Source organism: Bos grunniens, chromosome 10 (assembly GCF_055505025.1).
Source record: "Bos grunniens cultivar Pamir isolate PY7600 chromosome 10, Bosgru_T2T1.0, whole genome shotgun sequence".
NCBI classification, from domain to species: domain Eukaryota; kingdom Metazoa; phylum Chordata; class Mammalia; order Artiodactyla; family Bovidae; genus Bos; species Bos grunniens.
Window position 1 is genome coordinate 81202714 of NC_141174.1, and position 19826 is coordinate 81222539.

The window sequence follows — 19826 nt, forward strand, 5'->3', positions numbered from 1 at the left end:
TTAGTAGTGAGCTGTGGGTACTACATCAACAAAAATGTATTCTTCCATTTTGCAATATTCTAAGCCAAGGATGTTGTCCCTAAATCAGTGACTCTCACAATCTTTTATTTTAAATTTTTAGTTATTTATTTACTTGTTTCATTTTTGACTGCAGAGTTTTCGTTGCTGTGCTCAAGCTTTCTCTAGTTGCAGCAGGTGGGAGATGACTACTTCACACTCTACGCTCTGGTTTCAGTAGATTCTTGGTCTTGCTGTCTTCCAACCTGGACAAACTTCTTAGTGACCAGAGGTTGTAGACATGCTGTCTGCTGTCCCAGCAAAAAATTTTCCCTTCAGAGGTGGCCCTAAGGCTAGCAACCACATCTCAGACTGGCTGGATCTGAACTTGGTTCATCATCAGATGCTACTCCGTCACTCTTCTACTTCCGGTTTAGCTATTACAGATAAGCAGTCAGTTCCGTCAGTTCAGTCATGCAGTCACGTCCAACTCTTTGCGAGCCCATGAACCACAGCACACCAGGCCTCCCTGTCCATCACCAACTCCCGGAGTCCACCCAAATCCATGTCCATTGAGTCGGTGATGCCATCCTCTGTCATCCCCTTCTCCTCCTGCCCTCAATCTTTCCCAGCATCAGGGTCTTTTCAAATGAGTCAGTTCTTCACATCAGGTGGCCAAAGTATTGGAGTTTCAGCTTCAGCATTAGTCCTTCCAATGAACACCCAGGACTGATCTCTTTTAGGATGGACTGGTTGGATCTCCTTGAAGTCCAAGGGACTCTCAAGAGTCTTCTCCATTACAGATAATAATAACCACGAATTGTATATGTAACTTGCTCCTTGTTATTTTCCATTTACTTATGTACCCAGTGAGCCAACTCCTCAGCATCTGAGTCTACCATTTCTAAATTCCAATAATAACTTTTACCTCTACCGACTGATCATAGTGCTGACTTAGTTCCATACCATGGATAACTTGGTAGCCATCCAGGAATTGAAGGTTTGTCAATCCCTGCCCTCTCAGCCTTTTTCTTCCCAAACCATGTGTTTCAGTAAGTCAGGGTTGATCTAGCAAATCCCAATCCAGATTTCAACTGCAAAATTAGCCAAATGTGAAGCTGGGGGAATAGCTCATAAAACCATCCTCACTCCTGACACCAACTGCAATTTTAGAGAGCCTCAAATTTCAATACTTCACTGCTGCTGCTACTGCTGCTAAGTCACTTCAGTCGTGTCCGACTCTGTGTGAGCCCGTAGACGGCAGCCACCAGGCTCCCCCATCCCTGGGATTCTCCAGGCAAGAACACTGGAGTGGGTTGCCATTTCCTTCTCCAATGCAGGAAAGTGAAAAGTGAAAGTGAAGTCGCTCAGTCGTGTCTGACTCTTCTCGACCCCATGGACTGCAGCCTACCAGGCTCCTCGGTCCATGGGATTTTCCAGGCAAGAGTACTGGAGTGGGGTGCCATTGCCTTCTCCTAGAAGAATTCAAAGGGCTTGCTAGAAGCTGTTATACTCACAGTTTATTACAGGAAGGGGACACAGATTAAAATCAGCCAAGGGGAGAGACACATAGGGCAGAGTGCAGGAAAAGTGCCACATGGGGTTTCTTCTCCCCATGAAGGAAGACAACATCACTTCCCTGGCATGGATGGATGACAGTACATGCAGAGTATTGCCAACCAGGGAATTTCAAATAAGCCTTGGTATGTAGAGTCTTCGTAACCCACTCCAGTACTCTTGCCTGGAAAATCCCATGGACGGAGGAGCCTGGTAGGCTGCAGTCCATGGGGTCGCTAAGCAGACACGACTGAGCGACTTCACTTTCACTTTTTACTTTCATGCATTGGAGAAGGAAATGGCAACCCACTCCAGTGTTCTTGCCTGGAGAATCCCAGAGATGGGGGAGCCTGGTGGGCTGCCATCTATGGGGTCGCACAGAGTCGGACATGACTGTAGCGACTTAGCAGCAGCAGCAGCATGGAGAGTCTTCACTGGGACCCCATCCTGTAGGCATGGTTGAGTGAAACATGTCTGATCTCAGTTTCCAGCCTCCATAGAAGGTCACAATGTTACCATTCCACTGGCCCAAGGCTCTCATGCAAACAAAGACACTCCATCGGGCGTAACATTCCAGGGCTTAGAAATTACCTCCCAGAATCTGGGTGCAAAGACCAGACATCATTTTTGGACAATGGTTAAATTTAAACTTGTGGTTAAATTGCTCACCATCTAACAAGTCTCAAGTGTGTTAGTCACTCAGTTGTGTCCGACTCTTTGCAACCCCATGGACTGTAGCCCACCAGGCTCTTCTGTCCATGGAATTCTCCAGGCAAGAATACAGGAGTGGGTAGCCATTCTCTTCTCCAGGGGATCTTCCCAACCCAGGGATCGAATCTGTGTCTCCTGCATTCCAGGCAGATTCTTTACCATCTGAGCCATCAGGGAAGCCCAAACAAGTCTCAAATCTTACTGAAAATATCCAGGAAGAACAGTCTTCATAAGTACAAAATTTGCAGTATTTCTTTCCTTTCCAAATAAGCATATAGCTGGGTGAAGGATCGTGTGTCTGAATCTGGATTTTCTGCATATCTTGAGAACTTGACTTTGAGGAAAGAGGAAGAACTTTGTGAACTGAATGAAGTAAATCACATGAGATTCACTAGTCTGCCCTAGAAAGTTCTGGATTTATGTGAGAGAAGAGTATCCTACCACTCATTGAAAAGCAACGAATATTCTGCTTAATTTTCAACTTCTTAATGTGCAAGCAAGCTTTCTTCTGTTTAATGAGCATCAAGAACAAGGACAGGAAACATCTCAGAAACAGAAAACAAACAGAAAATGAAATCTCTGTACACGTATCACAAGTTTGACCCAGAACTGAGTATTTATGCAGTGAAAAAGCAAGCACAGGTTTTAAATGAAAAACATAGACTGTATTCTTTCTTTTTAGCTTCAAAAATAATATTTAAATGCACATGCTGCTGCTGCTAAGTCACTACAGTCGTGTCCAACTCTGTGCGACCCCATAGACGGCAGCCCACCATGCTCCACCGTCCCTGGAATTCTCCAGGCATGAATACTGGAGTGGGTTGCCATTTCCTTCTCCAATGCATGCATGTTAAGTCGCTTCAGTCGTGCCCGACTCTGTGCAACCCTATGGACAGCAGCCAACCAGGCTCCTCTGTCCACAGGATTCTCCAGGCAAGAATAGTGGAGTGGGTTGCATTTCCTTCTCCATTATATGCACATATAGGTGTACAAAAGAGATGAAGAAATTTATGTGTGTGCATAATAACTTCGTAATTGCTAAAATTTATTTGAGCCTGATCATGTCAGTAAGTGAGAACATTTTTCGGTCTTAATAAAATAGTGTCTTAGGGTATTTTTATTCATATTGCTTTGGCTTGTGATTAATTGTTTTACTATTTAAAATTGTAAAATTTTTTTATATTATAAATAATATTAATTGAAATAATTTTACTACCCTTGTTTAAGTTAAATCTATCAAATTGACCTTTTAAAATTTGAATCCCTACTTTGGTTTAAGTCAGGTATTAACAGAAATGTATTGTGCTTGCCTTAAGAGTTTTTAAAATTTATGAGAAGGAAAGAAAGAGATTAATTTCAAGTAAGGTTACTTAATCTTTAGCTCCCTGATTCTATTCAAGACAAATTGGCAAAAAAAAAAAAAAAAACCTTTCTGGCTTTAAATATAAATAATTACTCTTGCATATATTAAATACCATGTACCATATCTCATTAGTATTTCTTACAGTATGACTCTATGATAAAACTTTTAGACCTCCTTGGCTAATGTCAGGGGACGTTCAACTTTAAGGGATCCAATATGTTTTCTTCCTTTGTGTGCCGTTTCTCAAGGACTCTCTTTTTCTTATCAGTTCCTGGAAAGCAGGAACAAGCAGAACTGCACGCAGTTCTCAGGACTGAGATCATGGGAAAGAGCACCTGCTTGGATTCCCTTCAGTGACTCTCTTCAGTGACCTTTTACTTAAAGGACTATCCATTTTGTTGCAACTGGTGGAATTTCATTCTTTTCAATGGCTGAGTAATCATTTTATTGAAGATATATAAGCATGCGTTTCTGCAGATAAAGTACCGTTGTTTCACTCAAGACTTGGGTCCCCTGTGTCCTTCTTCTCATCGACTCGAGTGCCCAGGTCCCGGTCTACGAAGACCGTGACAGGCTAAGATTTTTTTTTTAATCAAGTAGGATTTTTTTTTTTTTTAAAGGGGAAAACCAAAGTCTCCTTGTGTGTACTTGTTCAGTTGCTAAGTCGTGTCTGTCTCTTTGCGACCCCATGGGCTGCAGCCCGCCAGGCTTCCCTATCCTTCACCATCTCCTGCAGCTTGCTCAAACTCATGTCCATTGTGTCGATGATGCCATCCAGCCATCTCATCCTCTGTCAACCCCTTCTTCTCTTGCCCTCAATCTTTCCCAGCAGCAGGGTCTTTTCCAATGAAAATGTGTGCACTACTGACTTGTAATAGAGTAAATATCCTTTGTGGGGAGGGGAAATCACACAAAAAGAGTAGGGTAATAAATTGGCTATAGTAAACAGATCCACAAGAAGCATCATTCTCTACGCAAAAGAACATGACTATTAATATTGGATTATTATATCTGTAACTTACTATCATAGTAGTGAACCATCACTTCTGCTGTAACAGTGTTTATGCCGGAATTACTTGAGACCTTCCCTTGAAAAATATTTCAAGCAGTCCTTGCAGATAGAAAGATTGGGAATGGCCTCCCTGAGATCCTGCTACCAGTGTGTCAGTGTGAGAGGTTCCCGTGCCCTCTGGCTTGCTCACTGTCTAAGCGCTAAGTGCTCTGAGGAGCAAAATTCCCCTGACAGCCAAGTGCAGGTCCCATTACAATCTGATTTTTGTTCAACCTGAGCACCAATACCCACTTGGACATCAGCTTTACTGCAAGATTGAAACACGGCTGCTCATCTCTGTATATTCTCATGAGTTCCTCAGTCAAAAAGTACAGAATTGCTATTAAATAAGGTAAATATACTAAATGCTGACACAAAAAATTTCCAGGACACCTTATAACATGAAAAAAGACAAGTTACAAAGTGGTATATAGTGTGAAGCACATTTATATAAATATACCAAGTTATATAGTTACATGAGTTCCTAGCTGATTATATGTTCAGAGACACAGAGGTGAAGCTAAAGATAAATTTGGTGGCAGAGAGAGAATAGAAGGAAAAAATTGCCCCATCAAGAACCATGGAAAATAAAGCAATTATAGGAAAAATAAAATGTTAGATGTAGCAAATGGGATGAGAACTATTAAATAAAAAATTACAGTGTATGCATGTATATATACATATATATTATGTTTATCTGTGTAAGTATAGACATAATTATATATTTATACATAATTTTATATGATATTCCTAGGAGTCAATATCATATCATTGAATCTGATATTCCTATATCTGCCTGAAGATGGGGAAAAGTGGTTCTTTCTTGGGGCAGGAACACGGAGTTATACCTTCATGACCTGAATCATATTATTATTTGTTCTGAATAAAATAATCAAAAAGATAAACAAATACTTGCAAGAGTAGGTTCTAATGCCAATAACCTGTCAAAGATGTAAATCACTTTTCCTCTCCAAAGCATAGGTGGGGCTTCAGTGGTGTCCTGGCAGAGTAGACAGACCCCTCCTGGCGGAGTGGACAGGCCCTCCAGTTGGCGATATGTGTAACACACCGACTTACTGTGACCTAGGAAAGGCTGCCAAAGATGTCTTCAACAAAGCATATGGATTTGGCATGGTCAAAATAGACCTGAGAACCAAATCATGTAGTGGAATGAAATTCTTTACTTCTGGTCATGCTTACACTGATACGGGGAAAGCATCAGGCAACCTAGAGACCAAATACAAATCTGTAACTATGGACTGACCTTCATCCAGAAGTGGAACACAGACAATACTCTTGGGACAGAAATGTCTTGGGAGAATAAGTTGGCTAAAGGGTTGAAACTGACTCTTGATAACATATTTGTACCAAGCACACGAAAGAAGGGTGGGAAATTGAAGGCCTCCTATAAACCGGATTGTTTCAGTCTTGGCAGTAATATTGATGTAGATTTTTCTGGACCAACCATCTATGGCTGGGCTGTGTTGGCCTTTGAAGGTTGGCTTGCTGGCTATCAGATGAGTTTTGACACGGACAAATGCAAACTGTCACAGAATAATTTCACCCTGGGTTACAAGGCCGCAGACTTCCAGCTGCACACTCATGTGAATGATGGCGCTGAGTTTGGAGGGTCGATCTACCAGAAGGTGAATGAGAAGATTGAAATGTCAATAAACCTCACACGGACAGCCAGGAGTAACAACACCCGCTTCGGCATTGCTGCTAAGTACAAGCTGGCCTGTAGAACTTCTCTCTGTGCTAAAGGAAACAATGCCAGCCTGATTGGACTGGGTTACACTCAGACCCTTTGACCAGGAGTGAAACTGATCCTGTCAACTCTAATCAATGGAAAGAAATTTAATGCAGGAGGGCACAAGTTCGGGCTGGGATTTGAACTAGAAGTTTAATGTGGCTTTGAATAAAGCATCAGCTTTGTCCCTGAAGGTGAAGAGAAATGAACCCTCTATGTTTTGGCCTTAAAATTCTTCTGTGAAATTCAAAAGTGTGAACTTTTTATTCTTCCAAAGAATTGTAATCCTTCCCACACTGAAGCTTAGGTACTGAGTCCATCCTAAGGGAGGTGCTTGAAGGCATGCCCGGAAGCTATCACTTTCATGCCACGTCTCAGTTCAGCTCCTCAGGGTTATTATCAATGTGCTCCTCAGCGACGGTGTAGTGTCATGTTACAGAGGAGATGACCCGACCCTCCAGTTGTCCATCATGTTCTGCATGTCCCACACCACTTTTTCATGACCTTGTAATATATTGGTCCCTGTACGGTAGTACAATCTTTGGTTTTGCATCACAGTAAAATAAAAGAAACCATCACATTTGGAACATAAATTGAAAAAAAAAAAAGCATAGGTGGAGAATTCCCCAGAGGTCCAGTGGTTTGAGCTCCACGCTTCCACTGCAGGGGGCACGGGTTCAATCCCTGGTTGGGGGATTAAGATCCCACATTCTGGACAGCCAAAGAAACCCGAAAACAATGACAACAACAACAAGCATATGTGGACTCATAGCCAGAAAAGGCAAACTATACTAGGCATACTTTAGCAAGAAACTGCCTGATACAGAAGGATTGTCTCTGTATGTTTAAGTCTGACTCTAAAACTGGTTGCAGAATCTTTGCTAATAAGACTTAGACATGCAATATTTGAAAAAGAACAGAATTATTCCAGGTATAATTCCTATTCCAAGGAATTAGGAATGGACACCAGGAAAAGAATAAGAGCTTACGGAGGCCTAAATGAAAGCATGATGGGGAAAGAGGCTCCACAGTTTTCATCTTCAGTCCACACTTAGATACCCTCCTATGTCCATAAATGTGTTGGGTCAGAAATCAAAAGTATTTAAGCTCACATTTGATCTATTCCATTACTGAACCAATAACACACACACACACACACACACGCAGAGCTATACAAATATATTAATAGATACCTTAGAAGTTAAGAGCATGGGGCTTGGAGACAAATCCCATTACTAAGGGACAGTGATGATATGTGGTTCAGCAAGTGATTTAACTTCTCTATGACCCGGTTTCCCTATGTGTAAATGGGGATGGTATCACCTACCTCAATGGATTTTTATAAAGATGAAAATACTTAATGAATCTGAGTTTGATACACAGTAAGCACATTAAAAAAAAAAAAAAAAAGGCAATTGGACTCTCCTTGGAAGAAAAAGGCTGATTGTAATAGAAAACAACATCAGCTCGACCACACATCTGATTCCTCCAGCTGAATCTTATGCTTTGACTCTTTGGGTCTCAACACACAAGACTCATGATGCCATAAGAGGCTCAAGGCATCGACAGAGAAATGTCATTTTTTAAAGAGAACTTTGAACAAAATATGGAAACTTGACCTTGGAGAGGTATAAAATATTGACTCTGCCCTTAAGATGCTATCAGCCTGAGTAGGGGTGGGAGAAAACACAGGGCTGAGACAGAGGGTTTGGTTGGAAACACCAAACAGGTGTATCTAAGAAGCCTTCCCTGCAGACAAATCACCTTCAGAGGAGATGATGCCTGTGCTGAGTCTGGAGCAAAGAGTAGGAGCAATCCAGAGGAGGAGAGTGTAAGTATAGAAATACAGGGATAGTGTTACGTTTCTTGTAAAAGGAGCTTGCGATGGCAAAGAGAAACAGGCCAGGGACAGATCAACAAAATTCCAGCCTTAGAAGCCAAGGAATTTAAACTATCATAAAAGTCAGTGGAGATGGAGAAGGAAATAGCAACCCACTCCAGTATTCTTGCCAGGAGAACCCCATGGACAGATGAGCTGAGCAGGTTACAGTCCATGGGGTCTCAAGAGTTGGACACAACTTAGTGACTAAGCAACAACAACTGAATGGCACAGGGAAGTATATTCAATTTTCTGTGATAAACCATAATGGAAAAGAATATTGAAAAAGAATAATATGTATGTATGTATGTGTCTGAATCACTTTGCTGTACAGCAGAAATTAACATGTTATAAATCAACTGTAGTTCAATAAAATTTGAAAAAAGAAAAAAGTTGTTGGAGAGCCATTGTTGAATTTTAGCAATGAGATGGACTTGATCAGATTTTCATCTTGGAAAGATGACCTCAGCTTAGTTTGGAAGCAACAGCAGAAAAGAAGCTACAACTCTACTCCAGGCAAGATACATGACCACCTCAGTAAGATAAAGTAACAGTGGGATGAGGAGGAGGTCAGCTTACACAGAGCAGATATAATTTTGGCAGGACTTGGTGACAGTTAGATGTGGAAGAAGTGAGAGGAAGAATCATGGCTGATTCTGAGGTTTCTGACTTGGACAACTGAATGAACAGTGGTTAACACAAAATACAAGAAAAGGAACAGTGGTCTTGGAAGCAAATGAGTACAGTGCTGTAGAAATTCACAGAGGTCACTGTGCACTGTGATGGTAACGAAGGTGTTTAAGAGGCCTAGTCTGATGGACACAATATGATTTGGTGTCTTTAAATACCTGGTATGGGGCTTTGACGACTCAACAAAGTAATGGCTGGAAAGAGAGCATGGCGATCTGTTGGGTGTGTCCCGGGAGGAGGAGAAAGGCATGGCCTGAGCTAAAGCACAGAGAGGAGTGGCCAGCTGCCCAGACACTGAGGTCCTGCACACCTGACAGCTGTCAGTGTCACTGAGATTCTCTCCAGGCATCAAGCAAAGCACCTGGGGCTCACCACCAAGGTAAGAAGAATATGTGTAAACAGAATATTTTATACAGATATATATTCTTCCCCATGTTACCAAGTGTCCCACCCACTTGGCCAGAGAATACTATAGAACAATACCTGAGCAAAGACTTTCCAAGTAGGCATACATATTTTCAAGAAATTGATTTCCTCATTTATATGAAAGTTTAGAGCTTCCCTGGTGGCTCATCTGCCTGCAATGCAGGAGACCTGGATTCAATCCCTGGGTTGGGAAGATCCTCTGGAGAAGGAAATGGCTACCCACTCCAGTGTTCTGGCCTGGAGAATTTGATGTATTGTATAGTCCATGGGGTCGCAAAGAGTCAGACACAACTGAGCAACTTTCACTTTCATGAAAGTTCAGAAAAGGGAAATATATATAAAATTAATAGAGGCAGAAAGTAGATCAGTGGTTGCCTGGGGCTGGGGGTGAAAATGGGGATTAACTATAAAGGACTGGAAGGATCTTATTGGAGTGATGAAAATGTTCTAAGACTGTCTTAATGAGATTGTTGCAATGTCACTGTATACTTAATTTTTATAGGTAAAATATACTTCAGTAAATTTGCTTTTTAAAAGGGAAATCAATCTGCAGATCTTCAACTTCTATCTGTGGTCTTTTTGAAAAATGATCTTCCTGAGAATGCTCCTGTGTTCAAAGTTATGCAAAATCTCCTTTTCCACCTCCCCTTCCCATTAGCCAAACTTTAAAAAGGAAGAAAGTCACATTATTCTGCTATGACTCAGAGTGAAAAAAGTTCCCAGTTGCCAAGAAAAACATTCTGAATATCGGTTTCTGGGATGCTTCATTTAATATTTAAATGCCTTAGGGTTTCTTATCTTTCTCTAGTTTACATTTAATTTTGTTAAGAGTATAGCCTGGTATTAAAATTAAATGTTTCAGCTTGTGTTGGTCTGTTGTGAATTTAGATAGAACGGGGGTGGGCAGTGGGTGTGTGGATAATTTTCATTTAAGGACCTTTCCACACCTCAGCTCTCATCAAGGAACACGTATGGGGGGTGGGATGGGGAGTTATACAGGAACAAAGCAAAGATAATATTGATACAAAAAAAAGTCGGTGTTGAAACTAATGTTTTCAAGAATTGGATTGTCTAGATATTGAAGAGGTTCAGAACAAGCTTCCTCAAAACATGCCACTTTGTCATTTGGATTATTTTGACTTGAAATCAATAAAAGCCTAAAAGACTCAGGAAGACCTTTTTATAATACCTCTACCTTCGATGCCTAAAACAACTTAGATAGAGGGCCTAGTCTAGGAAGAGAACTATCACCAAAGATAACCACAAAGAATATGGGCCAAAGATATGGGAAGCTGGCAGGGAGCTTCAAAGTCCTCTCTATGTCCCCATTGTCTCTTCATGGCAGGGCAATAATTTATTTACCAAACATTTGCTCTTCCCATCTTCCTATGAATTACCTTCCTTCACTTTGAAGCCCAGACCCCTACCTTCTCTCCTTAGCTCAGAATCATATACAAGCCTCAATTACCTGACTGTCTGTGACCCTCTTATGTCTGTGTGAGGTTCCCACAAGTATGAAGTTACATTTGTTTTTCTCCTGCTAATCTGTCTTATGTCAATAGAGAGGGCATATGTGTGTCTTTGGAGCCAGATGGCCTAGATTCAAATTCCAGATCTGACTCTTACTAGCTGGGTCACCTTGGGAAAGTTCTTTAACCTCTCTTTGCCTTATTTTGCCCATGTGTAATATGGGGATTCTAAGCCATGCCGTGTGGGGCCACCCAAGATGGATGGGTCATGGTGGAGAGGTCTGACAGAATGTGGTCCACTGGAGAAGGGAATGGCAAACCACTTCAGTATTCTTGCCTTGAGAACCCCATGAACAGTATGAAAAGGCAAAAAGATAGGATACTGAAAGGGGAAATCCCCGGGTTGGTAGGTGCCCAATATGCTACTGGAGATCAGTGGAGAAATAACTCTAGAAAGAATGAAGGGATGGAGCCAAAGCAAGAACAACACCCAGTTGTAAATGTGACTGGTGATAGAAGCAAGATCCGATGCTGTAAAGAGCAATATTGCATAGGAACCTGGAATGTCAGGTCCATGAATCAAGGCAAATTGGAAGTGGTCAAACAGGAGATGGCAAGAGTGAAGGTCGACATTCTAGGAATCAGCAAACTAAAATGGACTGGAATGGGTGAATTTAACTCAGGTGACCATTATATCTACTACTGTGGGCAGGAATCCCTTAGAAGAAATGGAGTAGCCATCATAGTCAACAAGAGTCCGAAATGCAGTACTTGGATGCAATCTCAAAAACAACAGAATGACCTCTGTTCGTTTCCAAGGCAAACCATTCAATATCATGGTGATCCAAGCCTATGCTCCAACCAGTAACACTGAAGAAGCTGAAGTTGAATGGTCTACCGCACAATTGCACTCATCTCACACACTAGTAAAGTAATGCTCAAAATTCTCCAAGCCAGGCTTCAGCAATATGTGAACTGTGAACTTCCTGATGTTCAAGCTGGTTTTAGAAAAGGCAGAGGAACCAGAGATCAAATTGCCAACATCCGCTGGATCATGGAAAAAGCAAGAGAGTTCCAAAAAAACATCTATTTCTGCTTTATTGACTATGCCAAAGCCTTTGACTGTGTGGATCACAAGAAACTGTGGAAAATTCTGAAAGAGATGGGAATACCAGACCACCTGACCTGCCTCTTGAGAAACCTGTATGCAGGTCAGGAAGCAGCAGTTAGAACTGGACATGGAATAACAGACTGGTTCCAAATAGGAAAAGGAGTTCATCAGGGCTGTATATTTTCACCCTGTTTATTTAACTTATATGCAGAGTACATCATGAGAAATGCTGGACTGGAAGAAACACAAGCTGGAATCAAGATTGCCAGGAGAAATCTCAATAACCTCATATATGCAGATGACACCACCCTTATGGCAGAAAGTGAAGAGGAACTAAAAAGCCTCTTGATGAAAGTGAAAGAGGAGAGTGAAAAAGTTGGCTTAAAGCTCAACATTCAGAAAACGAAGATCATGGCATCTGGTCCCACCACTTCATGGGAAATAGATGGGGAAACAGTGGAAACAGTGTCAGACTTTATTTTTCTGGGCTCCAAAATCACTACAGATGGTGACAGCAGCCATGAGATTAAAAGACGCTTACTCCTTGGAAGGAAAGTTATGACCAACCTAGATAGCATATTGAAAAGCAGAGATATTACTTTGCCAACAAAGGTCAGTCTAGTCAAGGCTATGGTTTTTCCAGTGGTCATGTATGGATGTGAGAGTTGGACTGTGAAGATAGCTGAGCACCGGAGAATTGATGCTTTTGAACTGTGGTGTTGGAGAAGACTCTTAAAAGTCCCTTGGACTGCAAGGAGATCCAACCAATCCATCCTAAAGGAGATCAGTCCTGGGTGTTCTCTGGAAGGACTGATGCTAAAGCTGAAACTCCAGTACTTTGGCCACTTCATGCGAAGAGTTGACTCATTGGAAAAGACCCTGATGCTGGGAGGGATTGGGGGCAGGAGGAGAAGGGGAGGAGAGAGAATGAGATGGCTGGATGGTATCACTGACTCAATGGACGTGAGTTTGAGTGAACTCCGGGAGTTGGTGATGGACAGGGAAGCCTGGCGTGCTGCGGTTCATGGGGTCGCAAAGAGTCGGGCACGACTGAGTGCCTGAACTGAACTGACCTGTATATGGGGATAATAAACCACCTATCTTCAGATTGTTCTGTGGATTGACTTGACTCATATAATGTATTAGAATAATATTAGCCTTATAGTAAATATTTGATAAATGTTAGCTGTTGCTTTGTGTGGCTGAAGACATTATATAAATGGCCTTATACAATTTAAAAAAAAATCTGTCTTATGTCAGTTTAATGAATACACCAGCCAATAGGTAGGAGAAATTTTTTTCCTCCCCAACACTATCTTGTACTTGCCCCTTCAGAATTATGCCTTCCTGGTCTCTACTCTGTTTTGTGTTCTTGGAGGCTGTCTATACCTGACCTATATAGATTACACCTGGCTTCCCAAAGGGTTCTGACAATGGAGGGCACCATAGATGGTAATATTATTGATAATAGTAGGTCAGAGAAGGGAAAGGAATGAAGTTGTAGATTCAGAAAACGAAATCTTGAATCACTGTTTTGGCTCCCTCCTGCAGGGGTGCCTGAATCTTGCCAAAACACTTGACCTGAAGTCACAGCTCCTGATGCACAGCCCTCTAGCTCTCTTTGTTGGGGTAACCCACTTAAAGATGCTTGCTCCTTGGAAGAAAAGCTATGACAAACCTAGACAGTGTATTAAGAAGCAGAGACACAACTTTACCAACAAAGGTCTGTATAGTCAAAGCTATGGTTTTTCCAGTAGTCACGTATGGATGTGAGATTTGCACCATAAAGAAGGCTGAGTGCCGAAGAACTGATGCTTTCAAAATGTGATCTTATCACTCATTATCAGAGAAATGCAAATCAAAATCACAGTGAGGTACCATTTCACACCAGTCAGAATGGCTGCCATCCAAGAGTCTACAAGCAATAAATGCTGGAGAGGGTGTGGAGAAAAGGGAACCCTCTTACACTGTTGGTAGGAATGCAAACTAGTATAGCCACTATGGAGAACAGTGTGGAGATTCCTTAAAAAACTAGAAATAGAACTGCCTTATGATCCAGCAATCCCACTTCTGAGCATACACACTGAGGAAACCAGAATTGAAAGAGACATGTGTACCCCAATGTTCATCACAGCACTGTTTATAATAGCCAGGACATGGAAGCAACCTAGATGTTCATCAGAAGACGAATGGATAAGAAAGCTGTGGTATATATACACAATGGAATATTACTCAGCCATTAAAAAGAATACATTTGAATCAGTTCTGATGAGGTGGATGAAACTGGAGCCTATTATACAGAGTGAAGTAAGCCAGAAAGAAAAATACCAATACAGTATACTAACATATATGTATGGAATTTAGAAAGATGGTAATGATAACCCTATATGTGAGACAGCAAAAGAGACACTGATGTATAGAACAGTCTTTTGGACTCTGTGGGAGAAGGCGAGGGTGGGATGATTTGGGAGAATGGCATTGAAACATGCATATTATCATGTGTGAAATGAATCGCCAATCTAGGTTCGACGCACAAGACAGGGTGCTCGGGGCTGGTGCACTGGGATGACCCAGGGGATGAGATGGGGAGGGAGGTGGGAGGGGAGTTCAGGATGGGGAACACATGTATACCCGTGGCAGATTCATATCAATGTATGGCAAAACCACTACAGTATTGTAAAGTAATTAGCCTCCAATTAAAATAATAAATTCATATGAAAAATTTTAAAAATAAATGTGATGTTAGAGAAGACTCTTGAGAGGCCCTTGGGCTGCAAGGAGATCAAACCAGTCAATCCTAAAAGAAATCAGTCCTGAATATTCACTGGAAGGACTGATGCTGAAGTTGAAGCTCCAATACTTTGGTCACCTGGATCCGAAGAGCTGACTCATTAGAAAAGACCATGATGGTGAGAAAGATTGAAGGCAAGAAGAGAAGGGGATTATAGAGGATGAGATTATTGTATGGCATCACCAACGGAATGGACGTGAGTTTGAGCAAGCTCCAGGAGTTGGTGATGGAAAGGAAGCCTGGCATGCTGCAGTCCATGGGGTCGCAAAGTGTCAGACACAACTGACTGACTGAATAACTTCCTCTTCTTGTCCCTTCAGGCCTGGATGGTAGCTGTTGCTGACTCCCCTGTTGCTGACTCCAGGTACCACACAATCCCTGCACCTTTCCTATACCGTACCTCTGAAAATAGTCCCTTCATGAAAACTCTCTTTAATTTATCCAGTTTGATTCTGTCATCTATTTCCTGACAGTATTCAATTGATTTAGGACCTTCGTATCTCCTGCTACAGTAATCTCTTAGCTGCCAGATCAAACTGTGCATAAGCACATACACACACACACACACAGAAATTGTCTCTAGAAGGCAAAAATCTAACCATGTCAATATCTGACCCTTTCACCTTCCTTATTAAATTTCAATATCTCCCCTCTGTCCTCTAGATAAAGCCCAGGCTCTCTATCTCAGCATTCAATAAGTGCCACCATCTGGCCCTTAACTAATTCCCTAGCCTCATCTCCAGCCCATCCCCACTTCACACTGGATGTTCCAGGAATACCGAACTCTCTGTAGTTTCTCCCACTATGCTTTTTCTCCTTGCCACCTTCCTTGCACTTGGTGTGCCCTCTCATATTCCTAAACTCCTTATTTCATTCATCCTTTAAGAATCAGCTAAGGAGGGACTTCCCTGGTAGTCCCGTGGTTAAGAATCTGCCTTCCAATGCAGGGTATACAGGTTCAATCCCTGGCCAGGGAACTAAGATCCCGCATGCCTCATGGCCAAAAAACCAAAATGTAAAGCAGAAGCAATATTGGTAGGGGAAGCACACTGATTGAAACTGCCCACCCTGGCTGGGCACCATAGTAACCATTTGCATGAGTTGTTTTATGACAGGAGATCCTGATAAGGAATACAGAACTAATAAGCCACCACCAACCGGAAGAGTTAGGGAAAGGTTGAAAGGAAACACCACGTGTCTGTCCACTTCCCAGAATCCCTCTCTCTAGCATCCATCTTGGCTGAGCAATGCGTGCACCACCAGGAAAGACTCTGAATTAGAATGATTGGCCAAAGACCACCCGGAAACTAATCCCATCACCATAAAACCCGAGACTTCAAGCCATGCGGCAGAGCAGTTCTCCTGGGTTCCCTTACCCTACTGCTCTCCACCTGGGTGCCCTTTCCCAATAAAATTTCTTGGTTTGTGAGCACATGTCTCCTTGAACAATTCATTTCCGAGTGTTAGACAAGAGCCCAGTTTCAGGTCCTGGAAGGGGTCCCCCTTCCTGCAACAATATTGTAACAAACTCAGTAAAGACTTAAAAAATGGTCCACATCAGGGCTTCCCTGGTAGCTCCATGGTCAAGAATCCACCTGCCAATGCAGGAGACATGGGTTTGATCACTGATCTGGGGAAATTCCACATGCCATGGGACAACTAAGCCCATGCACCACGACTGTTGAACCTGTGCTCTGGAGCCTGGGAGCCACAACTACTGAGCCCACGTGCTGCAACTACTGAAAGCCTGAGTGCCCAGAGCCCGTGCTCCACGGCAAGAAGCCTCCACAAAAGAAGTATACACTTCTTACCAAAACTAGAGACTAGCCCTCGCTCTCCACAACTAGAGAAAAGCTGGTGCAACAACAAAAGACCGAGCACAGCCAAACATAAGTGAATAATTTTTTTAAAAAGGCCCACATCACAAATAAGTAAATATAAGAAAGAGAGAGAGAGAGGAAGGAAGGAAGGGAAAAGAAGAAAAAAGGAAGGGAGGAAAGGAAAAACAAAAGAAGAGGGGAAAAGGTGGGAAGGATGGAGAAAGGGAAAAGCCATCTGTACTGTGATCCCTTTCTGCAAAATTGAATACACGGATTTTATATGAGAATGCATATGCAGAGAGGTAGCTAAGGGAATTGTTAAAAAAAAAAAACAAACAATATTTAACTTGATATCAAATTTTTACTTTCTTCTGTTGAAGGATAATTTTTTATAAGGCAAAGTCATACTGTCATACAAATATAAAATGAACAAGTACCAAAATTTTTACTTAACTCAATAATTCATGAAGGGAACCACTAAGATATTATAACTGATTCAAAAGTGAATTCAAAGAACCACACATAGAGGGAGACCATAAGGAAAACTAAAATAAATTTGCTTAATAGATGCAAAGCTGATTTCTTCCACAGTGGAGGGAAGGAAACCAATTGAATCTCCTCCAGACAACATTTATTTGCATAGGGTATAAATGATGGATAGGCATCATTTGCATTGCTATCAGTTGTAAATAACTCAAAGGCAATGAAAGGTGCAGTGACCCCACAGAATCTGATCACCTGAAGAGTGTGCTAGACAAAGCCTGGCTTACCATGGAAGACATCAGTCCATTTCAAAGTCAGATTCACTATGAAGCCTTTCACAACTTTTCCCTGAATTTTCTCAAATATATATTTTTTAATTTTACAGTGAACATTTACCCCTTTCTTAAAAAGCATGCATCTTTTAAAGTAAAAATCACAATAAGAAAAGCTCCTTTTCCTGAGTCCACTCTGGTATTACTTTTCCCCATATATTTTATCTAACCACTGCAACCTCAATGTTTGGAAACTGTGTTCATCATATTTACCTCCTAACACTATGGATAATAACCATTTTTTTGTCTGCAGACCCAGTTCAGAGTATGAGAACTTTTGAAGCAGGGGGGAAGAGGGCAGGGCTTAACCTTTTAGGGGCTTCCTGCATAGCTCAGTTGGTAAAGCATCTGCCTGCAATATGGGAGACCTGCGGTTCAGTTCCTGAGTTGGGAAGTTCCCCTGGAGAAGGAAATGGCAACCCACTCCAGTATTATTGCCTGGAGAATCCTATGGACAGAGAATCCTATGGACAGAGGGGCCTGGCATGCTACAGTTCATGGATCGCAAGAGTCGGACACGACTTATGCTATCTTTCCTTCTTTCACAACCTTTAAAAGAGTGACATAGCCTGAGGACACGACATAAACTGATTAGAACCAAATAGGTCCAAGATGGCAGATGAGTCTACTTCTACTAGCCCTTGAGCCTCAGACTATGCTCACTTTAACACATCAGCTAAATGACACACTCACAGGCTCCATGGCAGTTCCAAGGCCAATCATAAAGGTCAGAAAGTGGGCCGCCATGGCCCAATTCCTGGAAATGCCCACCCCTTTCCCAAAATAGCTAGAATACTCCTCCCACTCATTAGCCTGTGAAATTATCCACTCCAGACTGTGGAGTTGCAAGCAGTTGGACATAGCTGCGCGACAAAGCACGCACATAAAATCTGACAACCCCATACCACGGTGCTGCGCTTGCCTTCCGAGATGGCCCACGTTCTGTCCGTGGAGTATGTTTCTGTCTAAATAAATTCACTTCTTCATCATTTTGTTTCCTACTGAATTCTTTCTATGTCATGACATCAAGAATCTGAGCTTCACTGAGTCCTGAGACCAGGTGAGTGATCTCAATTAGAAGGCCACGGGTTCAAGCCCCAATCTGTGTTGCACAAGTTCACTTTGAGTGCCAAAGGTAAAACTATGATAGAGGCGTCTTTGTATTCCACGCACTCAGTACATAGCAGGTTCCCATTAAATTTTTGTTGAAAAAAAATGAGGAAACTAGTACACTCCTAGATTCTGTATCTTTTTTTCCAAAATAAAGGAAGATGTGAAGGAAACAGGCAGAGGGGTGAGGGAAGAAATGCTTAGCTTTTTGATTTCCCCAGGTAGATTCTTCCTTGTCAAAAAGACTGAGAAATGGTTTGGGGAATGGAAATCGAGGGATTCTGTTCTTGGACGAGATGAAGCCCCAGAGATTTAAGAATAAACTGCCTGGAGTGACACTGACAAAAAGTTAAGTAGGAGGATGAGGAAACCCTTCTATTTTGAATCCCTGGCTACAGGGGAGGTAAGGAACCATAATAAATGAATAGGAACCATAGGGGCTAAGTTTCTGAGATAAAAGATTATGAATTTTTGTATATATAGTTTACTTCAAAAGCACTACCTGCTTTGATATTTGCCTAAGATTTACTAAAGTTTAAGTGCTTAAATAAGGGAATTGGTTTTATGTAAATCAGTTCAGAACTATAGATTTGTGGAGATTTGAGCAGAGGCTCAGAATCCTAAACATCAGGAAAACACAAGTTCGCTGTGCACACAAGGCCTGATGCCATTCAAAGCCTGAGGATTTAAAAACCAAGAATGGCTTCTTGAAAGTAAATGTTCGCAGACACAGCCGGACAGCGCAGGGGAAGAGTGTGACTAAGAAATTTAACCCAGGGGTCTAAAGGGGTCCCTACAACCTCACTAGCTCACTGCAGCCAAATCTCAATTCATTCATTTTTTTTTTCATTCCTTTAACAAATATCTGTTAAGCAAGTACCAGGTGGTGGGCACCCTGTTAAATGTGATAAATGTAGCACAGTCCGTTAGAGTCAGTCCCATAAATGCTAGAAGGGGAGTAAGCACAGGACCACTAGGTCACATGGAGGAGATAATACATCAGAAGGGATCCCCTTGATGCACTGAAAACAGAGAAGAGGCCGGGGGAGGGAAAGCAGGCAGGCCAAAGCACTGCAAGCAGGGTGAGCTGCATCCAGAGGTTCAGGCCAGGGGTCTCTCAAGGATAGGATGATGAAACGCACATCAAGCCTTATAAGAAGCTACAGAACTGCTTATATTTTAGGTACTTTACAAAGCCCTTTCACACCTCAATTTGTTTGGTCTTCAGGCAGCAAACCTGTATAGTACATGTTCATTATCCTAAGGGTCTCGATGAATAAATAATT

At 42.0% G+C, this 19826-nt stretch overlaps 1 long non-coding RNA gene and 1 pseudogene across 2 annotated transcripts in view; one reads left to right on the top strand and one right to left on the bottom strand.

Annotated features, from left to right (window-relative positions):
- The window catches only part of LOC147365154 (uncharacterized), a 108574-nt gene that overhangs the window by 63887 nt on the left and 24861 nt on the right, over positions 1-19826 (bottom strand). The gene's annotated exons all lie outside the window — the stretch shown is intronic.
- Positions 5703-6573, top strand: LOC147365156 (non-selective voltage-gated ion channel VDAC3 pseudogene; annotated as a pseudogene).